A 20,157-nucleotide genomic window follows, 5' to 3' on the forward strand; every position below is an offset into this window, starting at 1 on the left:
TTGTTTATTATTTCACCCTAATGCACCAACAAAACATGTTTCATGACATGTTTAGCCCATCCTCCTTGTCATGGCCGCCACCACCTATAAAAGGGGAATTTGACATGCAAGTCCATTATTTTGCATGCATGCTTTAATTAGTCATCACACATTTCCCTATCATACTTTCAAAGTTCATTACTAAGTCCTTTCTTGTGGAATTCACCCTTATAACACTAAATCAATCATCATAAAATGTCATACATGAGCACACACATATTATAGGCATCAAAATAAATTTTTAATTATTTTTATGCCTCGGTTTTGTGGTCCTGAGACCACCTTCCGACTAGGGTCAATTTTGGGCTGTCACAATTAGAGTTTAAATCCAACACCAACTCTTGCAGCCCCCTGTTAGCAAAATAAATGCTCTTTGCTTGCCATGGGATTCGAACCTATGCCTCCCCTTAAATGCTCCACACGCTACTTGCCACTAAGCCACAAGGCTTTTTGTGTCATATTTTATCCCCAATTAATTATAAGGTCTAAAGGCCAAAGTCCAGGTTCCCTTTAAAAAAAACAAAATAAATTGCAAGAGCCAAGGCTTGAACCCAAGCTCCCATACAACCTTAATGACGCCACAACCACTAGACTACATGCTTCCTTGTGTGATTTATTTACCATAATAATTTAAAAGGCCCTCATTCAAGCATCCAGGTTTTTTTTTCACTTAATACCAAAATTTTTGCTAAAGCCCAAGTTTAAACCCAAGATTTCTCCAACACTTCTCAAAGCCATTAACTACTAAAGCAAACATTTAATTGTGTTATTTCATTGCACAATTAAATACCTATATACAACCTCCTTACGGACCCGCACTCAAGGCCCAATACTTCTAGGCCCAAATTCGGGGTGTTACAAAAATCTTGTCAGCCATGTCTAGGCGTGTAATCAACTCCGCTTAATTATGATAAATGTACTCTTAAACAGTGTCTATTCCTCCTCTGAATAAGAGCTTATCTTGAATCAGTATCCTGGGATATCAAAACAAGAATTAAGAACACATAATTAAGAACAAGTTAAATATTTATCATATGATTCAGAAAATAATAACAAGATTCTTCTTAGGTTTCATTCCCCTTAGGTATTTAGGGGTTTTAGTTCATAACTAAACAAGAAAACATCTCAGAATAATAAAGAATACAAAACATAAAGAAAACCTAAAACTCCTGAAGGGAAATTGAGGAGAGATCTTCAGTCTTGATGATAAATCCGGCTTCAGAGATGGATCAATTGGCTGTCTTTGGGTAATTCCTTGCCCCCTATTCCGTGTGTCTCCTTTCTCCTCCTCTAGGGTGTATTCATAGGCTTTGGAATGCCTAAGAACCCTCAAAATTAGCCTTTTCAGAATTGGACTCAACTTCGGTTTGGCAGTGACATACCTGTGTGCGATTACTTCATGCCATGCTCAAGCCTGCCACATTGACACGGCCGTGTGGTCCGCCTGTGTGAGGAGGTCCAGGCCGTGTTGATTTCATACTTTGGCCCATTTTCTTCATTTTTGGCCCGTTTCTTGTTCCTTTTGCTTTCCTATGCTCTCCCAGGTATAAAACATGAAATTAAAGCATTAGGAGCATCAAATTCACCAATTCTAATAAGAAATCATCCATAAAATGTGTTAAACATGGGGTAAAAATATGTAGAAATTACGGTTTATCAAATACCCCCACACTTAAGAATTTACTTGTCCTCAAGCAAAATTCTCAACTCATAATCAAAATAAATTTTTCTCAACTTATAATTTCTGTCGATAATATCTCAAATTAATCCATAGGTAATCATAAATTGAGAATTCAACTAAAAGAACATAAAAGTTTCAAACATTCGAATTTGAGCATTTTATTCCAAAAACATAGGTGTCTCCCCTCATCTAAGTAATTATCTTCGATTCAGAATATCACTGAGTTTGACTTCCTCACTAAAGAATCACTCAAATCACTCGAGGTGTTTAAGGACAATAAATGAAGCACTCAATAGTCAATAATGAAAGGTCATCACCATAGGCTTGCATGAGAATAAAATCTCCACCACTATAATTTAAGATGATACATCAATCAAAAGGTCTTTAGAGTGTTGTAATGAGGCTTGGTTAGGGGGTGTGATCACAAGCTAAAAGAAAGGGTTAGAATCGAGATTGAATTGGAAAATTGCCTAACTAGAAAAGAAGTTAATCATCACTTGCGTGCAACAAAGCTTCTTTTCAGAATATGGAATTACTAATGTGTGTACATAAATTTTTTTTTTTTAAGAACAAGTTAAATAACATAGACTAACTATTAAGAACAAGACAAAGCGAAGAAATTTGTTCAACTCAAATCTCGACAAAAATAGGGATTAATTCAGGGGATTTCAATAATAATAGGTTAAGGGTTAATATTAAGGGTAATACAAGAAATGGCTTCTTAGGTTCAAGGGGGTTTACTAGGGGTTAATCGTGGAGGTAGGCTTTTCATGGCATGAGTGGGTTAATCCTAAGTGCCTTAATCATTTTGACATATCAAATCAAATGGTGTGGTCTCGACATGCATAATAAAGCAAGTTCTAGAATAACAGTTCAATACTGACGCACTCCAAGCAATAATAAAAGTGAGCATGAAAGAATGAATAGATGCTTAAAAGGCTAAAAAATCTCACAAAAATTATGCCTTTTTGATGTTTAAAACTTGTGAATTCCAACTCAAAGTAATACCTAAACTTTAGGGAAACAACCTAAGATTTTAAATTCTTAAAAATCAACTTATCATGCTTGATTCTCTAATGTCTTGAAGCTTAAACAATCAATGCATAAATCCCTATGTTTTAATTCAAGATATATCAACAAAAATCATAAATCAATCAAAATTTATTCTAAATATAATATGAGAGCTTTTCAAGAGAGAAGGTAGTCATTCAGGGATTTATCTGATAATGAAATAAATATCCCCTCACACTTAAGACGTACATTGTCCTCAATGTACAAAGATAGATATTAGAGTATAAAAATAAGATATGGAGAGAAGTGAAACTTCCTGTATGATGAATTCCTCGAACGGGAGGTTTGGAGAGTAATCAGTTCGAGAGTGGAAGAGGATACTCCGGCGGTCGTAGAGGTTCATTAGTCCATAAGTCCTATGCCAAAAGAATATTATATCTAGTGGTAGCTATGGTCTTGGTCGATCAGGCATGGCATCATGGAGAACCTTTCCCGGTGGAGTCTTTAGTTCCAATGCGATGATGAGCTAAGGAGCTCTATATAACTATGATAGAATCAGGAACTTTTTAGGGGATATTAGGAAGAAGAATTACTCATAAAGAAATAACCAAAATTGATAATTAAAAATAAAATTCTAAGATCAACTAAAAATAAAAATAAAATGTAGTTGTAATAAAAATGAAAAACATAATATAATAAATAAATGTTTTTAAACATCTTCATCGTTGGATGGTTCGCGAGGTGGGACTGGCGATGAGATGTGGAGGTGCTGACAAATCTGCTGTAGAGTAGCATCAATGTTGTCAAAACATTGAAAACACTGTTGCTCGAGTGAGGCGCTCAAAGATGTCAGCATATGAAGCCGCTCGATCCTCCTCAGTAGATTGGGCAAGACGATATTAGGGAGGGTAGGTTCCTCGGTGCCTCTCGATCATCCCCATGCTAAGCATGCTCGAGATGACTTGGAGATGATTCTTAGGCCCAGTGCTGAGGAGCCCAAAGTGTCGAGCCAACCGGGTCATGTAGGGGCCAATGGAGATGACCCCCCTCCGATGCCGCTTCGTCTAGTCCTGAATCGTGAGGGAGATGAAATAGGCGAGGTCGATGACGTGCCCGTGCGACATGCACCATAAGAAGTAGGCATCGTGAGTGTTGACGACGCTGGTGCTCTCTTGCCTCCCTATAATTGTGTGAGCCAAAATGGCGTGTAGGTACCTTAAAGAGGGAGGGAGAGCCGATGCCTTAGAACGGCTGGGATTGTAGGCGGCCCTACCTGGTACTAATGCATCCCAGCATCGTAAAGGAGAACGATGGATGTGGAGGCTGATAGCATGTAAGTCATTCTCCTCTTTGAACTTCTCTATATATAAGCCTAGTGTAGCACCGAACTCTGGGATGCTTAGCTAGTGGACTAACCCACCTAGGCAAAACAGGACCGTGCCGGGATCATTGTAGTTCGTCATTACTATCTAAAAATAGAACGTTGAGATAGTTCCATCGTGAGCTCGAGGTATGTTGGCTCAATAATCCCAAAGAACAGCTCCCAAGGGTCGGGGGTTAAGAGGGCCCGAATTGCATCAGCCAACTAAACTTGTTCTACGGTAGCCCAGTTGATGCAGTGGCCTGTAATTAAAGGTCGAGCTCAAAGGATTTGGAAAATTTCTTCTTGGGGCCCTCGGGGAAACTGAAGGAGAGGGTGCCGAATTTTTGTGGTTGGACCTGCGGAGGATGACGCTCCCTTCCTTTTCTATGAAGCAGGGACAACATCCTTCTTTCCTCATGAAGACGACATTAAAAGCCTGTAATGTAAACAATAATAATAGATAAACAAATAATAACAGGTAAACAAATTCGAAGAAGTAAAAAGTCATGAATTTGAACTAACTTATTTCATCCAAGACTATTAATATAAAGCAAACTCAACCACAATAACAATGAGAATGAGAATATAAATGTAATGGGTATGAGGTTTTCCTAATCTCGATTTAACACGGAATGTATGATAACTAATCCTAGGAATGCAAATTAAATGATAGACATTCGCATGGTAATAGCATGAGAATAAGCATAGTAATGTCATGACTAACCTAAGAATGCAAATTAAATAATGAGCAAAATGAAGAATAGTTCTAAATATATGAAGATTATGTTGATACTAAACATTAGAAATAAGTAAAATAGAAGTGAAAGGAGTAAACAAACACTAGGGGAGAGAGATTGAGCCTCAAAAATAGAGTGGGAAGCGCCGCACGGGCGTGGCAGGGAGGGCGTACGGACTTGTAGCGGCTAGGGTTAGGGTTTTTGAATGGGGAAGGAAGTGAATAGTGTAGGGTATTTATAGATCTTTGGGGCACACGGCTAGGGAACATGCCCGTGTTTCCCAATTTTTAGCCTGTGTGATTCGTGAATTTTGAAATTGGGCGCGTCTGACATTTAATACACGCCCGTGTTCCTTGGGCGTGTGGGTGCACATGACCTTGTCATACGGCCATGTCTGGCATTGTTTGCTTCTCCCATGTCCGTGTTCATTTGACAGGTTCGACCACGAGTGTTAGACACGGGCGTGTCACACGCCCGTGCTGTTTTAACAAGTTAGCCCACGGTTCTTCCACACGGGCATGTCGCACGCCCTTGTTGTTTTGGCAGGCTCGAGCACGGCCATGTCACACGATCGTGGTGTTTTATCGCAGCCCGTGTTTGGGTAAATCTTTGCCTTGTTTTCACACGGCCCAAAGCGCGCCCATGTGCTTGCCGTGTCTCTGTGGAAAACCTGTATTCAAGTGTTCTATTAGTAAGTTAGATGTCGAATACTAAATTTTAAAGAATTTAATACAGTTAGTGCTTAGGTTGCCTCCCAAGAAGCACTTATTTGTAGTCTAAGCTCGACTTACCTTTCCGTTGAATGATCATGGTGGTTTGACAAGTTTATACTCCTCATTCTTGCAATCAATCTCATCAAAATAAGGTTTTAAACGTGTGTTCTTTACCTTAAAAGTGCCGAACATGGGATGACTCACCTCGACCGTACTGAATGGGAAAATACTGAGTATCGTAAGTTGAATTTCTTTATTCGGTGTGGTAGCGACAATGTGGGGATCTGCGATATCTAAGAAGACTCTATCTCCAACCTTAAGTTGATTTGGAGAGGTATTGAGTTCATTCTGTCGTAGATTCAGTTTGTCGGGTGTTCTCGGTTTATGTGTCTGTCATTCATCTAGCTCCTCGATTTGTAGTCTTCAATCTTCATGAACAGGTCCTCTACTATTGCTAGAGAATGACTCATGTACTTCCTTTAGACTTATCTCCTGCAAAGTGGCTTACATCATATGGTCAGTTTTAATAGAATGGTTTAGATGATCACCTTCAATTTTCGATGTGCTTCCAGAATTGCGAGCTTGAAGAGTGATTGTTTCGTCTCCCACACCGAGTGTGAGTTCACCTGTGGCAACATCAATAATCGTTTTAGCCATTTCTAAAAAGGGCCTTCCTAAAATTAAAGGAGTGTTGCTATCCTCCTCTATGTCTAGAACAATGAAGTCAACGGGAAATATAAATTTATCAATTTTAACTAGCACATCTTCAATAATACCCCTAGGAAATCTTATATTTTTATCTGCTAATTGAATGCTCATCCTTGTCTATTTGGGTTTCCCGAGACCTAGTTGCTTAAACATTTTGTAGGGCATGACGTTAATACTAGCCCCTAAATCAGCTAATGCATTATTAACATCTAAACTACCAATTAAGCAAGGAATCGTAAAACTCCCTGGATCTTTTAGTTTGTTTGGTAGCTTATTTTGCAGAATAGCTGAGCACAGTGCATTTAGGTCCACATCCAACGCCTCGTCCAACTTCCGCTTATTTTTTAAAAGCTCCTTTAAAAACTTCATTGCGTTTGGCATCTGCGATAGGGCTTCAACAAACGGTAAGTTAATGTGTAATTTTTTTAAGAGTTTAAGGAATTTACCAAATTGTTCATCTGAGCGGTCTTTCCTTGTCGCGTTGGGGTATGGCATGCGAGGTTTATATTCGACGTTCACCGATTTGTTTGTATTGTGATCTACCTCACCTTGACCTTTGCTTACCACAGTTTCTTGCCTCGATTCTGGCTCAGGCTCAACAAATCCCTCTTCATCTTGAATATTAATTACGTTGAGCTATTCCCTTGGGTTGGGTTAAGTATTACTTGGCAAGCTACCTTGTGGTCATTCAGAGATTAGTTTGGAAAGCTGGCCTATTTGAGTTACAAGCCCTTGGATCGACACTTGTTGATTTTTATGTGCTATCTCAGTGTTCTGGAAACGGGTTTCTGGCATCGATATAAACTTTGAGAGCATCTCTTCAAGGTTCGACTTCTTTTCCTATTGGTAGGGTGGTTGTTGAAAACCCGGAGGATGTTGTGGTCTTTGATTTCCTTGACCGCCTTACGAGAAATTGGGGCGGTTCCTCCAACCTGCATTGTAAGTGTTACTCTATGGATTGTTTTAAGGTCGAGGATTATTACCCATGTAATTTAATTGCTCGTTATCCATGTTGTAGCCATAAGGTTGGTATTCCTAATGGGTTGGTCCACCTCCACTTGCTTCGCACTACATTACTGGGTAAACCTGTGAAGAACTAAGAAAACCATCAATCTTTTTATTTAGAAGTTCTACCTAGTTTGACAGCATAGTAACCGAATCGACGTTATAAACGCTTGCTGCTTTAGTTGGCTTAGTCCTTATGACTTGCCACTGATAGTTGTTCAGTAGCATCTCCTCTATAAACTCATAGGTATCTTCAAGTGTTTTATTGTTGATGGTTCCGCCAGAAACTGCGTCAACCATTTGTCAAGTCGAAGGATTCAGGCCATCATGGAATGTTTGAACCTAAAGCCAAAGCGGTAACCCATGGTGAGGGCACCTTCTCAGTAAGTCTTTGTATCTCTCCCATGCATCGTAAAGTGTTTCTAAGTCCATCTGCACAAACGAAGAGATATCATTGCGTAATTTAGCCATTTTAGCCGGCGGAAAGTATTTGAGTAAAAAAAATTTTGTTTTTTGTTCCCAAGTAGTAATTGACCCTCGTGGTAACGAGTTCAACCACTGTTTAGCTTTATTCCTCAATGAAAAGGGAAACAACCGAATACGTATGTCATCATCAGAAACGCCATTGATTTTAAATGAATCGCAAAATTCCAGAAAGTTTGCTAAGTGAGCGTTGGGATCTTTATCCTACAAACCGTCAAACTGAACAAACTGTTGTATCATTTGAATTGTGTTAGGTTTCAGTTCAAAAGTATTTGCAGCTACAACAGGTCTAACTATGCTAGATTCAGTTCCTGTTAAAGAAAGTTTAGTATAATCATACATAGTTCATGGAGCAGGATTTTGATTAGCCGCAATTGCAGGAGGTAGCTAATTGTCTTCGTTTTCAGCCATCTCTTCGGTTGGGGTTTGAGTATAGTCTTTTTGCTCATTCTCTGTGTATCTTAAGCTTCGCCTTATTTCTCTTTGGTTTTTGCGTACTGTGCAATCGATTTCTTCGTCAAAAAGTAGTGGTCCTAACAGGTTTCTTCTAGTCATAAACTATAAAAAACCTGCCAAGAGAAAGAAAAAGTAAATTAATAAATAATAATAATAAATTAAATTGCAAGAAAAATAAATGGCTAAAGTAATAAAAATTGAGTGTTCCTAATATCTTAGTTCCCCAGCAACGGCACCAAAAACTTGATCACGTAATTTCGTGATAGGTTTTAAATATTTATAATTACTCGTTCTTGAACTAACTATTATCACGATGTAGGCAAGTGTACCTATCAAACAGTAGTATAGTTTTAGCAAGATCGGATTGTCGAACCCAAAGGAACTAAAAGTACTAGTAATGACTGTCTTTTTATTATCTAGCCAAAGAATAAAGAGGTTTTTGTTTTAACTAACTAATTATCTAAACTAAGAACTCACAGAGAATAGAATTGTGAAATTGCTTTTGGGAAAATCAATTGAATGAAGGAAATACCTAAGAAAAAATCCACCTAAACTGTACTCGTTATTCTGGCTCCGAATCAAACGATTTATTCATTTAACTTGTTCCGTAGAGATCCCTAAGTTATGTTATTATCCTTATTCAAGACTAATAACATCTAATCCCTAGATTGAATAACCAAGACTTTTCTCTAATTAACACTCCAGGGTTGCATTAACTCGATCTATGGATCCCCTTATTAGGTTTCACCCTAATCCGGCAAAATCTTGTCACCCTATGTCTAGGCACGCAATCAACTCTACTTAATTATGACAAATGTACTCTTAAACAGGGTCTATTCCTCCTCTGAATAAGAGCTCATCTTGAATCAGTATCTTGGGATATCAAAACAAGAATTAAGAACACATAATTAAGAACAAGTTAAATATTTATCATACGATTCAGAAAATAATAACAAGATTCTTCTTAGGTTTCATTCCTCTTAGGTATTTAGGGGTTTAAGTTCATAATTAAACAAGAAAACATCTTAGAATAATAAAGAATACAAAACATAAAGAAAACCCAAAACTCCTGAAGGGAAATTGAGGAGAGATCTTCAGTCTTGATGATGAATCCGGCTTCTGAGATGGATCAATCGGCTTTGTTGGGGTAATTCCTTGCCCCCTATTCTGTGTGTCCCCTTTCTTCCTCCTCTAGGGTGTATTTATAGGCTTTGGAATGCCTAAGAACCCTCAAAATTAGTCTTTTCCGAATTGGACTCAACTTGGGTTTGGCAAGGACACGCCCGTGTGCGATTACTTCAGGCCGTGCTCGAGCCTGCCAAATTGAAACGGCCGTGTGGTCTGCCCGTGTGAGGAGGTCCAGGCCGTGTTGATTTCGTACTTTGGCCCATTTTCTCTGTTTTTAGCCCGATTCTCGTTCCTTTCGCTTTCTTGTGCTATAAAACATGAAATTAAAGCATTAGGAGCATTGAATTCACCAATTCTAATGGGAAATCATCCATAAAATGTGTTAAACATGGGGTAAAAATGTGTATAAATTACGGTTTATCACCCATATTTCTGGGTGGTCTACCTCGAGCTGTAGTGTTACCCGATCTCATATTCTGTACTGGATTTTCTTCAGTTAACTCTGGGCATTCACGAATATAATGATCCATTGATCCATATTTAAAATAGGCTCGATCATGAAATCTACAACTGCTAGGATGTCGTTTACCACAATGTTTACACTTGGGTTGATTTGATCTGACATTACCCACACTAGCTACTGAGGTAGCTCTCGAGCTCACAGGTGGTCTATCCTGATCTCGTCTAGAATAACCCGATGTATCACTAGAACTGTAACGCCCAAAATTTTGGGCCTAGAAGAACTGGACTTCGCGTATCAGAGTAATTGGATTTTAGTTGTGCGAGAGAATTTCACTAATTGCGTGTTCGCTTTACTGGCTATGTGCTTTAGGAGTGATTAAGAGTGTTTTGGGAGGTCTTGAGTTCAAATCTAGGCTTTAGCAAAAATCTTAGTTTTCCCTAAATTGAACTTGGCATTGGCTGGAAAGTCTTATTAATATTTTGGGTTTAAATTATGACACAAGAAAGCATGTGGTCTAGTGGCAAGGTGGCATTAGGAGTATGGCAAGAAGGTCAATGGTTCGAGACCTGAAGTGAGCTATGGATTACTTATTTTACAGCTGTGCCACCCAGTGGTTATGTTGGAATAGAATTCTACTTAAGTGGTTGCGGAATTGGTCTTGGGGGAGAGATTTATAGGATATGGACCTGGAGGAGTTTGAAAGTGATTCAAATCGAGCGGTTGAGAGATTATAGGAGTGGATTATGGGGGGTTGAGGGTAGAGTTAGTAGTTGGCCAAATATGGGACTTCCTATTGTGTATATTTGGTCATAGAACCTTTTTCCCATAGTTCCGAATTCTTTTATGCCATTTCGGGTTCTCCTTGCTTTTATTTTTTTCCCATTTCTCTACTTTTTGTCCATCTTTTCTCTCATTTGTTCCTATTCATATTTGGCCAAATACCCCTTTGCCTTTTGTGATCATTCTTGTCCATAGTGGCCAAAAATCCTTGCCTTCCTTCAACACTTTCTTTCATTGATCATAGTACTCTTGTAAGCCTATTTTTTTAAACCAATAGGATTTGTTTTCCTTCTCCTCTCAGTGGTAGTCGAATACTGTATTCCTGTCACATCACTCGTGTTTTCGATTCAGCCACTCTTCTTCACACTTTCTTTTTGGTCATCAATTTTGACTCAGTGCACTCAAGTGTTACTCCTTTAGTTTGGAACCGATTCTGCAGGATGGTAAGTAGTAGAGAATAAGACTTTGTTTGGTTTTGAGTTCTTGTGGTGAATTCATATATCTTATTGGGATCTAACGAAGAAGGGATCTTTGTTTAGGTTGTGGTCGAAGGTGATTTGACAATTGTTTGAAAGTTGGGGAAACAGGTGTTTCTATTGTTGGTAAGGTCACAACAGTTGATTTAGTTTTCTATCGGTTTCTTTTGATAATAAGAGTTGGATGAGTAATCATTATGATGTTTTAATCTAGGTGCGAGGATACTTGGGGTACGATTCATTTCACGAGAAGGTGTGTAACCGTATGTTATGTTTGATGATCTGCTGAAAAGCCGAAAATATGTGTATTTGTATGCAGTTTTCGAGACTCATTTAAAAGCTGAAAGTATGTGTTGTTTACACTACTATGACTGTTGATTGGCAAAATGTCGAAAAGCCAAAAATATGACGTATGATGCAACACAAGCATGCGATCGCAAGAATGGTGAGCCGAGCCCACGAACATGGGCGTTAGACTATAGAGGCCACAACGAGCGCTCTTGTGGTCTTGGGCTGTTCTAGGCCTCGTTGGGTAGAAATGGGTTGTGTAGGCCCGGTGGGCTTGTGGGCCTACAAAGATAAAATGTATTTGATCTATAAGTGTTGTTTGGACTGTGACATTTGCATAGCTGTGGCTGTTACGGGGCTCAATGGGCCACACGAGTGTATGGGCCCATCTTGGGCTGAGAGTTGGCCTTAGGCCCATTTACACCGTTATGTCTGTTTAGGTTACTTAAGTAGCTCAAGGCGATGATAGACCGTCGGCTGGGTTGTTAAGACCCCAGACTGTAAAATTACCGAGATACCCCTATAGGATAAAATGACTGTTTTGCCCTTGTTGGTAAATGGCCGACTTAGACTATAAATTTGACTGATTTGACTGTGATTGTATGACTGTGTTTTAACTGACTTAACTGTGGTTATAAAACTGATATACTTTTAATATATGTTTAAATGACTATTAATAAGCATGGTCATTTTTCATATACGTGTGATGATTGAGCATGACATACATGACATACTGCATGGGGTTGGGACATTGATATGGAGGAAGTTCTAATAGGATCGAACGGGTCACACGAGACAACTGTGGATCCAGTATTGATCTATTAAGGTCTCATGGGTCACACGAGACGACTATGGACCGATGGACGACTTAGTGCTGCTTAATCTGATTATGGCTCTGTGCTATGTTGATTATGGCTTTGTGCAAATCCTATTTACCAGTGGCTATGTGCCTATCATATTTATTGATGACTCTGCATCGATCATATTTACCCATGGCTGTGTACCGATTATATTACTGATGTTGATGGCTATGTACCGAACTTATTACAGTTCGATGGTTTTATGCCAATTATAATACCGCTATCGATTATTATCAAAATGATTCGCCTATTTCAAAGACCCAACATGCATTTTTTTTGCATTAGACTCTTTCATTAAGCGATAGAAATATCGGTTAGTCTCATCAGATATATATTTTTTCTAACAAAAAAAGAAGACGATTCCATGTGCTTCGATTAATTGTGCTCGATTCATTATCGATACAGAGCACTTCCAAAGTGTTTCAAAGAGGGAAGGGTTATCTTGACGTAGGTGCGCTTCGCCTAGATCAACCTAAGTTAAATGGAGTCTCTACCATCCCGATTAAAAATCAAGCATGAAACTTCATACACCTTAAGATTCATAGGACGAAAAGAGCATTTTTGAGGTCCTTATACTCATTATGCCTAGCATTGAATAGACCGGGTATTCACCCTATCAATATCTCAAATCAATGATGGGTTCGATTTGGATCTTGCCTAAACGGAACCCGAATCAGACCGAACCATTTGTCAGGCTATTGTTCTCTTGTTTTTATTTTGTTCCTTCAAAGTAATGGAGTAAGACATCGATTTTTCAAAAAGATCAATTCTTTTGATTGCATGATAGACGTCCCTGAAAAACATTGGCGCACGTGTAAACGAGGTGCTCTACCAACTGAGCTATAGCCCTTGTGTTTGTGATACATATTTTATCATATTATGTAGATAATTTCTTGTCAAGATGAATAGTACATTATCCAACATCATAATCATACCCTTTTGTTCTGTTTGATTGGTATTGCTTAGAAGTAATATTGGATTTATAATCCATCGATGTAATAGGTCCCTTTTCTTTCTCTTTATGATTCCTTATGATAATAAATGACCTACTTAACTCGATTGGTTAGAGTATTGCTTTCATACGGCGGAGTCATTGGTTTAAATCAATAGTAGGTAGAACTTATTAGATACCATCGATCCCGATGTCTAATAAGTTTTCTACCCACCTTCTTTTATTGATTTTCTATCTTTTCATCCTATTCTATTTCCGCTTTCAATTTTCAAATTATTCGTTAGATCAAAATCGATTTCACTTTTGATTGTATTTGATTCTATTTAATCGACGAATCAAAATAGGATGTATAAATGAAAGTTCATTTCTACGGAAATTCTTTCGATTAACCAACTCGTTCTTAAATCACATTAATAGCCTCGACTCGTGTCCTAGCCCGTCGAGAGCTAGATTTGCCTCAATTGTTTGCCTCTTGCCTTGACTTTCCTCAAGTTAGCTTCCGCTATTTCAAGAGCTTGTTGAGCTTCTTGTGGATCAATGTCACTACCCTTCTCCACATCATTTACTAAAATAGTGATTTCATTGTTGCCGATTCTAGCAAAACCACCCATTAGAGCCATCGTTAACCATTGGTCGTTAAGGCATATTCTCAAAATACCTATATCTACAATTTGTGGCAATAGGGCGTGATTTGGTAATATGCCAATTTGTCCGCTATTAGTAGATAAAATGATTTCTTTCATACGAATCCCAAAAATTCGATTAGGGTAAGTACACAAAGGTTTAAGGTCATTTCTTCAATTTGCTCTCCATTTCTAAGTTCGTAGCCTTCGCAGTAGCTTCGTCGATGTTACCTACCAAATAAAAGGCACATTAGGAAGACCGTCTAATTCTCCGGAAAGGATCAATTTAAATCCTCTAATTGTTTCTACTAGACTAACATATTTCCCGGGAACCGTAAATACTTCCGCCACGAAAAAGGGTTGTGATAAGAACGCCGCCGTGACTTTTGTCTGCGATTTGATTTGTCGCAACCGGTGCTAACATTGTAAGTGTAGGGATGGCGTGGGTGAGTTATTCCCCATAGGTAGTGCAGGGTTGGACGGAGGCAAGTGCAGGGTTGGATGGGATAGCATGCATTCATGCATTCACACATTCTCTTTTCTTACTGAGATGGGCTAGGCCCAATTAATTCAGTTATGGGCTATGACCCAAATGTTATTGTAATGGCCTTTTGCCCACGTATGCTCTGAACTAGACTGTACTGTTATTGTTAATGGGCTCTGGCCCAAACGATTTCTGTTTCTATTCGGTATATTGACTGTTACTCTAGTAAGGGATTACACACTGAGTTTTCATAAACTCACCCCGTTTATTAACTATACAGGTAATCCCCAGCATTAGGAGGATCGGTGCTGCGAGGGACTCGGAGATGGTCACACAACTACAGTCTTATTATGCTTTGGACTTTATTTACAGTTCAGATTCCGTATTGGGTTTTAATTTTTGTAATAAGGTCTTTTAGTGTTTTTCCATTTTAACTTTGGGTTTCATTTACATTGATTTATATCTGTTTGAAGTTAATCACGAATTTCCCAAAATGTTAATTGTTTTTAAAAAAACACTACGTTTCCGTAACATTTTCAAACTGCTTCCGCAACTTAACTTTTAACATCAAGTTTTATTAATTATTTTAAAACTAGCTTCCGCAACTAAAAGAGATTTTTGGGAATAAAATTATGTATTTTTCAATGAACCACGTTTTGAAATTAAACTAACGTAAACTAGGGTTTTATACAAGTTTTAATAACCAAAAGTTTTTTTATAGGAAGGGATTCTAATTAAAACATGGTTTTTGAAAAACACTTCAATGTGACACGCCAGATTCTGGCCTAACTTCTAGACCAGGTTTAGGGTGTTACATTTAGTGGTATCAGAACCAGGTTACAAAACTCGGGCTATGAAATGGGCTTTTAACTTTTCGGATTATAAAGTTGCCTATAAATGATTTTGAAGTAAGGATTTTATCGTGTGGTTTACCGGGTCTCAGGCGTTGAATCTGTAAGTCTTTTAGATATTAGATTGTATATAAAGTTAGATCTTGCATTTATTCTGTGTACGTTCTGGAAATTAGATTTTTTTTTAAGCTATCAACAATTAATACACCGTAATTTATACATATTTTTACCCCATGCTTAATGCATTTTATAGATGATTTTTCATTAGAATTGGTGAATTCGATGCTCCTAATGCTTTAATTTCATGTTTTATACTCAAGAAAGCATGGAAGAGCAAAAGGAACGAGAAACGGGCCAAAAATGGAGAAAATTCGCCAAACTACGGAATCGACACGGCCTCGACCTCCTCATACGAACAGACCACACGGCCGTGTCAATTTGGCAGGCTCGAGCACGGCCTGAAGAAATCGTATATGGGCTTGTCACACGGACGTGTCCCTGCCAAGCCCAAGTTGAGTCCAATTCAGAAAAGGCTAATTTTGAAGGCTCTTAGGCATTCCAAAGCCTATAAATACATCCTAGAGGAGGAAGAAAGGGGAGTAAGGAATTACTCCAAGGAAGCCGATTGATCCATCTCAGAAGCTGGATTCACCATCAAGACTGAAGATCTCCCCTCAATTTCCCCTTCAGGGGTTTTGAGTTTTCTTTATGTTTTGTATTCTTTATTATTCTGAGATGTTTTATTATTTAGTTATGAGCTAAAACCCCTAAATACCTAAGGGGAATGAAACCTAAGACGAATATTATTATTATTTTCTGAATTGTATGATAAATATTTAACTTGTTCTTAATTATGTGTTTTTAATTCTTGTTTTGATATCCCAGGATACTGATTCAAGATAAGCTCTTATTCGGAGGAGGAATAGACCCTGTCTAAGAGCACATTTGTCATAATTAAGCGGAGATGTTTGCCAGCCTAGACATAGGGTGACAAGATTCTGTCAGATTAGGGTGAAACCTAATAAGGGGATCCATAGATCAAGTTAATGCAACTTTACGGTGTTAATTAGAGAAAGGTCTCAATTATTCAATCTAGGGATTAGATGTTATTAGTCTTAAATAGAGATAATAACATAACTTAAGGATCTCTACGGAACAAGTTGAATGAATAAATCGTCCGATTTGGAGCCAGAATAACAAGAACAGTCTACGTGGATTTTTCCTTAGGTATTGTCTTCATTCAATCAGTTTTCCCAAAAGCAATTCCCCAATTCTATTCTCTATGAATTCTTAGTTTAGATAATTAGTTAGTTAAAACAAAAACCTCTCTATTCTTAGGCTAGATAATAAAAAGACAGTCATTACTAGTACTTTTAATTCCTTTGGGTTCGATAATCTGGTCTTGCTAAAACTATACTACTGTTCGATAGGTACACTTGCCTACATCGTGATAATAGTTAGTTCAAGAACGAGTAAGTATAAATATGTAAAACCTATCACGAAATTACACGATCAAGTTTTTGGCGTCATTGCCGGGGAACTAAGATATTAGGAACACTCAATTTTTATTACTTTAGCCATTTATTTTTCTTGCACTTTAATTTATTATTATTATTATTTATTAATTTACTTTTTCCTTCTCTTGACAGGTTTTTATAGTTTATGACTAGAAGAAACCCGTCAGGACCACTACTTTTTGACGAAGAAATCGATCGCACGGTTCGCAGAACCAAAGAGAAATAAGGAGAAGCTTAAGATACATAGAGAACGAGCAAGAAGACGATACTCAACCCCCAACCGAAGAGATGGCTGAAAACCAAGACAATCAGCTACCTCTTGCAATTGCGGCTAATCAAAATCCTGCTCCACGCACTATGTATGATTATGTTAAACCTTGTTTAATAGGAACTGAATCAAGCATAGTTAGACCTGCTGTAGCTGCAAATACTTTTGAATTAAAACCTAACACTATGCAAATGATACAGCAATTTGTTCAGTTTGATGGTTTGCAGGATGAGGATCCCAATGCTCATTTAGCCAACTTCTTAGAACTATGTGATACATTTAAAATCAATGGCATTTCTGATGATGCCATACGTCTTCGGTTGTTTCCCATTTCATTAAGGAACAAAGCTAAACAGTGGTTAAACTTCTTACCATGAGGATTAATTACTACTTGGGAACTAATGATCGAAATTTTTTTTCTAAAATATATTCCGACAGCTAAAACGAAAAAATTACTTAATGATATCTCTTCTTTTGTGCAGATGGATTTAGAAACACTCTACGATGCATGGGAGAGATACAAGGACTTACTGAGAAGGTGCCCTCACCATGGGTTACCGCTTTGGCTCCAAGTTCAAACATTCCATAATGATCTGAATCCTTCAACTCGGCAAATGGTTGACGCAGCTGCTAGCGGAGCCATCAACAATAAAACACCTGAAGATGCTTATGAGTTCATAGAAGAGTTGTCACTAAATAACTATCAGTGGCAAATCATGAGGACAAAGCCAACAAAAACAGCCGACATTTATAACGTCGATTCGGTCACCATGCTCTCTAATCAGGCAGAACTCTGGAATAAGAAATTTTTCGGTTTTCTTAGTCCTTCACAGGTTCACCCAGTGATGCAGTGCGAAGCAAGTGGAGGTGGAACAAGCCATTCGGAATACCAACCTTATGGCCACAACATGGATAACGATCAATTAAATTACATGGGTAATAATCCTCGACCTCAAAACAATCCATATAGTAACACTTACAATGCCGGTTGGAAGAACCATCCCAATTTCTCGTGGGGTGGTCAAGGAAATCAAAGACCACAACATCCTCCGGGTTTCCAGAAACCGCCCTACTAATAGGAAAAGAAGCCGAACCTTGAAGAGATGCTCTCAATGTTTATATCAGTGTCAGAAACTCGTTTTTAGAATACCGAGACAACACTTAAAAATCAACAAACGTCAATCCAAGGGCTCGAAACTCAAATAGGCTAGCTTTCCAAACTAATCTCTGAATGACCACAAAGTAGTTTGCCAAGTAATACTGAACCCAACCTAAGGGAACAGCTCAATATGATTAATGTTCAAGATGAAGAAGGATTTGTGGAGCCTGAACCAGAACCGAGGCAAGAAACTGTAGTAAGAAAAGGTCAGGGTGAGGTAGATCAAAATACAAACAAATCGGTGAATGTCAAATATAAACCTCGTGTGCCATACCCCAACGAGACAAGGAAAGACCGCTAAGATGAACAATTTGGTAAATTCCTTAAACTCTTAAAAAAATTACATATTAACTTACCGTTTATTGAAGCCCTATCGCAGATGCCAAACACAATGAAATTTTTAAAAGAGCTTTTATCAAATAAGCGAAAGTTGGACGAGGCATCGTATGTGGAGCTAAACGCAGTGTGCTTAGCTATTCTGAAAAATAAGCTACAAAAAAAACTAAAAGATCCAGGGAGTTTTACGATTCCTTGCTTAATTGGTAGTTTCGATGTTAATAATGCATTAGCTGATTTAAGGGCTAGTATCAACGTCATGCCTTATAAAATGTTTAAGCAACTACGTCTCGAGAAACCCAAAAAGACTAGGATGAGCATTCAATTAGCAGATAAAACTATAAGATTCCCTAGGGTTTTATTGAAGATGTGCTAGTTAAAATCGATAAATTTATATTTCCCGTTGACTTTATTGTTCTAGACATAGAGGAGGATAGCAACACTCATTTAATTCTAGGAAGGCCCTTTTTAGCAACTGCTAAAACGATTATTGATGTTGGCACAGGTGAACTCACACTCCGTGTGGGAGACGAAACAATCACCCTTCAAGCTCGTAATTCTGGCAACACATTAGGAATTGAAGGTGATCGTTTAACTCATTCTACTAAAACTGACAATATGGTACAACCTACTTTATAGGAAATGAGTCTGAAGGAAGCACACGAGTCATTCTCAAGTAATAGTAGAGGACCTGTTCATGAAGATCGAAGATCACAAATCGAGGAGCTAGATGAATGGCAGATGCATAAACCGAGAACACTCGACAAATCAAATCTACGACAGAACGAGCTCAATACCTTTCCAAATCAACTTAAGGTTGGAGATAGAGTCTTATTAGATGCCACAGATCCCCACATTGTCAATACCACAATGAATGAAGAAATCCCTCTCACGGTACTCAACATTTTCCCATTCGGTACGGTCGAGGTGAGTCATCCCAAGTTCAGCACTTTTAAGGTAAACAACACCCGTTTAAAACCTTATTTTGATGAGATTGATAGCAGGAATGAGGAGTATAAACTCTTCAAACCACCATGATCATTCAACGGAGAGGTAAGTCGAGCTTAGACTATAAATAAGTGCTTCTCGGGAGGCAACCCAAGCACTAACTGAATTAACTTCTTTAAAATTTAGTCTTAAACATCTAACTTACTAAAGGAGCTTTTGAATATAGGTTTTCCACAGGGACGCGGCCAAGAGCACGGGCTACGATAAAATGCCGCGACCGTGTGACATGGCTGTGGTCAAGCCTAACCAAACAACACAGACGTGCAACACGCCCGTGTGGAAGACTCGTGGTTGAAACTAAAAAACTAGTACGGGTGTGCGACACGCCCGTGTCTAACACCCGTGGCTGAACCTGTCAAATTAACATGGGCGTGGGGCTTTCATACACGGGCGTAGGAGAAGCGAACAAAGCGAGACACTGTCGTACGACACGACCGTGTGAACCCACACGCCCAAGGTACACTAGCATGGGATGAATTTTAGACGCGCCCAACTAGGAAAAATGCAAAACACACGGGCAAAAATTGGGGAACACGGGCGCCTGCCCTGGCCGTGTGGCCCAAAATCTATAAATACCCTACACTATTCACTTTCTTCCCCATTCAAAAACCCTAACCCTAGTCGTTGCAAGTTCACATGGCCTCCCTGCCATGCCCGTTCGCCGCTTCCCACTCCATTTTTGACACTCAATCTCTCTCCCTTAGCGTTTATTTACTCCTTTCACTTCTATTTTACTTCTTTCTAATGCTTGTTATCAGCATAATCTTC

General features: G+C 38.6%; 2 non-coding genes across 2 annotated transcripts; one reads left to right on the forward strand and one right to left on the reverse strand.

Moving 5' to 3' along the window:
• The first annotated feature begins 7,615 nt into the window (after positions 1-7,615).
• LOC128285793 (small nucleolar RNA R71) lies at positions 7,616-7,722 on the forward strand. Its single transcript, XR_008276342.1, has one exon. It is a non-coding gene; the product is annotated as a small nucleolar RNA R71 (small nucleolar RNA).
• Positions 7,723-17,334: 9,612 nt separating this feature from the next.
• On the reverse strand, positions 17,335-17,442 carry LOC128286074 (small nucleolar RNA R71). Its single transcript, XR_008276619.1, has one exon. It is a non-coding gene; the product is annotated as a small nucleolar RNA R71 (small nucleolar RNA).
• Between the last annotated feature and the right edge of the window lie 2,715 nt (positions 17,443-20,157).

The sequence above is a fragment of the Gossypium arboreum genome, chromosome 12 (genome assembly GCF_025698485.1).
Source record: "Gossypium arboreum isolate Shixiya-1 chromosome 12, ASM2569848v2, whole genome shotgun sequence".
NCBI classification, from domain to species: Eukaryota; Viridiplantae; Streptophyta; class Magnoliopsida; order Malvales; family Malvaceae; genus Gossypium; species Gossypium arboreum.